The sequence below is a fragment of the Arachis hypogaea genome, chromosome 13 (assembly GCF_003086295.3).
Source record: "Arachis hypogaea cultivar Tifrunner chromosome 13, arahy.Tifrunner.gnm2.J5K5, whole genome shotgun sequence".
Lineage (NCBI taxonomy): Eukaryota > Viridiplantae > Streptophyta > Magnoliopsida > Fabales > Fabaceae > Arachis > Arachis hypogaea.
In genome coordinates, this window is record NC_092048.1 from 6501955 (window position 1) to 6507388 (window position 5434).

Below are 5434 nucleotides of genomic sequence, written 5' to 3' on the forward strand. Positions count from 1 at the left end.
TCATGACATTTATTTTTCTTTAAGTTATTCTATAATTTTTATATTCTCTTATTTTTTACTCTTATATGGAATGCTATATGTCTTTAATGTTAATATAATTTTTTTTATTAGATATATACATAATTCATCCTCTTTTAATATACTCACTCTTTCTTATGATTATTATATAGCATTACAACTTAGCATTCTTCTTCATTTTCTTTCTCATTCTTATATCATTTATTTTTCTTTAGGTTACTCTATACTTTTTATAATCTCTTACTCTTAATTTTATATAAGATACTAGATAATTTCAATGTTAATGTTATTTCTCTTTAATATGTATAAATTATGTAATAAAACATAATTTAGCATCTTCTTTCATACTTATTCTTGTTTATATTTTTCATATAAATCAATATTCACTTCATATTTCTTCTTTATCTCTTCTTTTCACATATTTTTTCTTCATTCTTACTAATATTTGACACAAGTATTGAAAGGATTTGGTTATTGACTACAACTCTATTTTCAGTTTGCTAAACATGTATTAGGTAATAAATTCCTAAAACTCTATCTTTATAATTTTTTAGGTTTTTTTTTTAATTTTTAATCTAATTGTATTCATTAGTTATATCATTTATATATAATTTTTTTCTTTCAACAATTTAATTATATATTTTTAATATCATTTAGTTATGATATGTTGAAAATACATAATATTATTATGAGTCATCAAAAACAAAATTAAAAAAATTAAATTTTAATTTTAATTATATATCATGTCCTTTATAAGTTTTTAAATTTTTTTTATTTTTAGTCTAATTGTATTCATTAATCATATCATCCATATATCACTTCTTTTTCATTTCAACTATTTACATTTTTTAATATCATTTAATTCTAATATTATTAAAAATACATAATCTTATTGTGAATCATAAAAAATAAAATAAAAAAATTAAATGTTAATTTCAATTATTGCAATATTATATTTAAAATTGTATTTTATCTAACAGTTTTATATTTGTACTATAATACTTAAATATAATCTAGAAAAATAAATAAATAAAAATAACTACTTAAAAGAATAAAAATATAAAATATAAAATCAAATAAATAAATTTAAATTGAGTATTTTTATAATTTTACTTAAAAAAATTATGTATAAATTTTTAATTATATAATATTAAATTTTAAATTAATTATATATTTTATACAGTATCTATCTATTTTATTAACCCAGTAAATAAATTAACGGTGGATGAACAAAATAAAGACTACTCAAAGGGGAAGGTGTTCGCACATTACTTCTCTTCTCAGTGGCATTCCAAGCCCAATTCCAAAACAGAAAATTTACTAATTAATTGTCACAGAGGAAAAATATGCTGCTTGCAGTTAATTGCAGGGCCATATGTAGAAAACACTAGACAAACTCTTATCGAGTAGCTTGATCCAAATGAAAAATCATTTCAGAATGCTTTTGTTGAGTAGAAGCTTTTTAGTCTGAAACAGCAGCTCATCAATATCTTCCGTTTTTCCATGGTAATGCAGTTCACATAACATTAGTTAACAAGAAATATACAAATTCGGCTTGTTAGAAGTTTCCAATAAGAGGATCGTCTAGGTGAATAAAATCACATTGTATATTGACAACACTTAAAGTAATGCCATCAATACATCATGGACGAGGGACGAAAAAAATACCTATCTGGAAGGGCTGGAACCAGCTCTTTAACTTCTTGAATGACAGTTGAACTTTCTGTATTCCCAGATGAGGAAAGTTCCGTTTCTGTATGAAATAGAAAAGAGAAAATCAAGATTGACTACATAATAACACAATTTTCATAGCAGGATGCAAACACTGATCAAATGTGTTAAATAGTAATGGATGAAAAATTGAAAATTACATATTATAAAATGGAGTAATATGGTAAAAGTAAAACAACATGCTATCGCCAAATTAGCAGAAATAATAGAAAAGTTATTTTCATAATCATAACAGGTAAAATGCAAAAGTCTTGCTTATTTTTCTTTTCTTTTTAAAAAAAAAAAAGAAAAAAAAAAGAAACGAAAACAAAAGAAAAGAAAACGCAGACAGTTTTAATAAATGACCTACAAGCTAACATTATATGCAAGCATACTTGTCTTATCACAAGCATCTTGGATGGCTAGGTATTGGTTCCTGTGGATGCTTTGCTTAGTGGAGGTGGGTTCTGTTTCCTCACAAGACATGCAAGATGAATCTCTCATATTTACGTCAGTATATGATTCATGTAAAGCAGGTTTGTTGACAACATTCTTAATATATTCTCTGTCGGTGAAGCACCACAAAACCTCCCTCCTTATTGTAGGTGGACAGAATGAAACATCTTCCTCTTTAATGGAAGTAGAGGGTTGAAATAAAACTGGTGCAAAATCCCCAATACTTTCTGCTTCATAGTTTGAATATATTCTATCCTCCTGAAGTTTATCATGATCATTATCATCAACACCATTGTCAATATCATCACTATCTTCGCAGAGATTATCCCATGAGTAATTGATTATTCTGATTGATTATATTTGGGTACATTGGTTAACATTGTAAATTTTTCAAAGAAATTTTTTATTCTTTAGTTGGCATCTCAGTTACCAAGTTAAAGAGTACAATAGCACTTGTTTACACTGCTCTGATAATTGCTCTAATGAAAGATACAAGGGCTGGTAAGCCCATGGATATGCCGAAAAGATTGAGTACTGCAAGTTCTAACCTGGTAAGTATGTCTTCTTCATCCGAGATAGAGTCTAAAATCTGAAGAATAGTTTGTGCCAATTTGTGTTTAAAAAGTTGAATTATTTGGCGTTTTCATTATCTATCTGCTACAATTAAAATTAAAATCTAGATAAGTTTTTGATTTGGGATTTGCGACAATAATTTTTTATGGGGTTCAATTGTTTTCTTACCTTCTAACATACTCCTCCAATCTCCTATTCCAATGTCAGCCTTTAGAAATGTACAATACCTAAAATACTTACTTTGGTATACTTTAAAGAAAGTGAGTGCTACTTAATTTACAATCTCTAGTTCTATTTTTTAAAAAGGGTCAAATTAAACACTTTTAAATCAAAATTCAATTTACCTTAAATTTTTGGTCGCTGATTATCTCTCAATTAACCCACTGCATTCTTTTTACCCCACAAAAACTATAAGACAAGTCTATGAATTTTATCGAGTAAAGTCTCGTAAAACTCAAAACAACTAAAAGTATAAATAGAGACAACATAGTTTAATTATTTTGTAGTTGAAGATTATTTGATTAGTAACTGGGGAGAGATAAAAGACTTTAGGGGTGATGTTATAAGAACAAACAAGACTGGAAAGGTTATACTCAAAAAATTAGTAGATACAATTCAATTTTTGTTAGAAAAAGTTGGTGCCATAGCAAATGATAGTTAATTATAAAAATATTGTTAAATGGATTGAAGGAAAAAATGACATTAGCTGGGAATTACGATTTTTCAGAAACAAAACAAAAAATAAAATCTATATTTTTTAACATATGAAAGTGGTATACAAGGAGTACAAATGGTTCCGACCATGGGAGTAGGTTGCTTTAAATAAAGGTATTAGGTGGATAATTATGGAGTTCATGAATCAAATGATATATATAAAGGATATAGATACTTAGTAATATAAAGTGTCTTTATATAATATATGCATGTATGTGGTTGGTGAGTCATAAAATTGTTGCAGTTTATAATGTTGGTGGGTAGTAGTTACTAAAAAAATGGAAAATATGTTGAATGTGCTTAGTTGGATTTAAGTCCATGTAATCTATATTTTTTTATTGCATTATTAAAGGGGATTATTAGATTCATAAGAAATTTTTTTGTAATTTTTTATCTTGAGTTGAGACTTTTAAGATTGGTTTAGAAAAAAAAGATATTCAAAGGACGGATCCAAAAATTTTAATATGGAGAAGCCGAATTTTAGATAATTTTTTTATTCTATAAAAATAATTAACATATAGTTATCAGAATTAATTTTTTTAAAAGATTTATAAAAAAATATATATAATTATAATTTTATTCATAATTTTATTTTTAATATGATAATTACATAAACTGATAAAAGGTAACTGATAAAAGCAAGAAAATATAGTAGACATTTTATTAGATATAAAGAAAGATCGTTTGGATAATTATCTTTTCTTCTCACAATCTATTTATCTATTAGTAATATATTATAATAGAGTTAAAGGTAATTTCCGTATTTATTCTTAACTTCTTAAGTTTTTAATATGGCGTCACGTCAATTTTAAGTGGCTTTAGATTCATTCTTAACTTTCTAAGATTCTACTATTCTTTTCTAAAATTTTACAACACTGACTAAGTGATTCAGGAGGTCAAATTTACCACTATTGCTTAATTATTTTATTGTCATTCTCAATATAACAAGAATGGAATCACGCTCCGTAAAATTTTGGAGACCCACGTTCTACCGAACTGAACTAAGAGCGCTTATTATTTATTTTTTTAATAACATAATAATATTATATTAATAAAATATTATTAAATTTTAAGTGATCCCAACACGTCTTGCCTGTATATATCATATACTATATATAAATATTGATATATATGTATCTCCGATTTGAATCCGTCTCAATTGATTCCTTTCTCCTGCGATAAGTATTAGTTCGAGATAGAGCAGGATTTGAAATTCAACAATTTATTATTTTTGGATCACCAATTTAGTATTCCATTAAAATATTTTTCTCTGTAAAATAAATAGATTCCAAAATAGATATTTATTATTTATATGAGTTATAATAAAAAAAATTATTTAATAGAATTATTTTTATTTAAATATTCTATTAAAATTAAATGAAAATAATTCTAAAATTTTATTTTTTTACTTTATTAAAAAATATAATTATTTAAAATTATTTTAGTTAATATTATATACAAATTCTATATTATATTGGAGAATAGAATCCAGCTAATTCAGAGTATTCTAACGTTTGTATATTTTATACAATTTTTTTGAATTTTTAGTAGATATTGATTGCGCTACTGAATAAGTTTTCAATACTGTCTAAAAACTTTTCCTTTTCTAAAGAGTTTTTCGATTTTTTTTAATCTCGAGGTGCGTGTCTTTAGAACTGCCATGTCTCTGATATAGTTTTTTATTGCCCTACGAAAAGATCGTTTGGGTTTAAGAAAGAGTGGCTTAAATTTATCTATAATTTGTTTATTCCGATCCCGAAAATTTTATTTCTTAACAAAAGGATTTTTTTTATGTATACTTATACAATAAAATTTATTTTATCTATTGTGTTATATATAATCTAAATTAGATTATATATAAATTAGAAAATATATCTACATAAATATTAGATTATGTATCATTCTTCATATTTTTTGTTGACAAAGTGACACACAAACAATCCTTTTTTCTATTTCTTTATTT

General features: G+C 24.9%; 1 long non-coding RNA gene across 3 annotated transcripts; it reads right to left on the reverse strand.

Moving 5' to 3' along the window:
* Positions 1-1173: 1173 nt before the first annotated feature.
* Positions 1174-3724, reverse strand: LOC112736803 (uncharacterized). 3 transcript variants are annotated; one of them, XR_003168832.2, is made up of 3 exons: positions 2733-3724; positions 2124-2442; positions 1174-1771 (listed from the first exon to the last, which is right to left on the reverse strand). It is a non-coding gene; the product is annotated as an uncharacterized lncRNA (long non-coding RNA). The 3 variants fall into 3 exon arrangements; XR_011870335.1 differs by having other exon boundaries at positions 1174-1508; positions 1687-1771; positions 2124-3724; XR_011870334.1 differs by having other exon boundaries at positions 2124-3724.
* Between the last annotated feature and the right edge of the window lie 1710 nt (positions 3725-5434).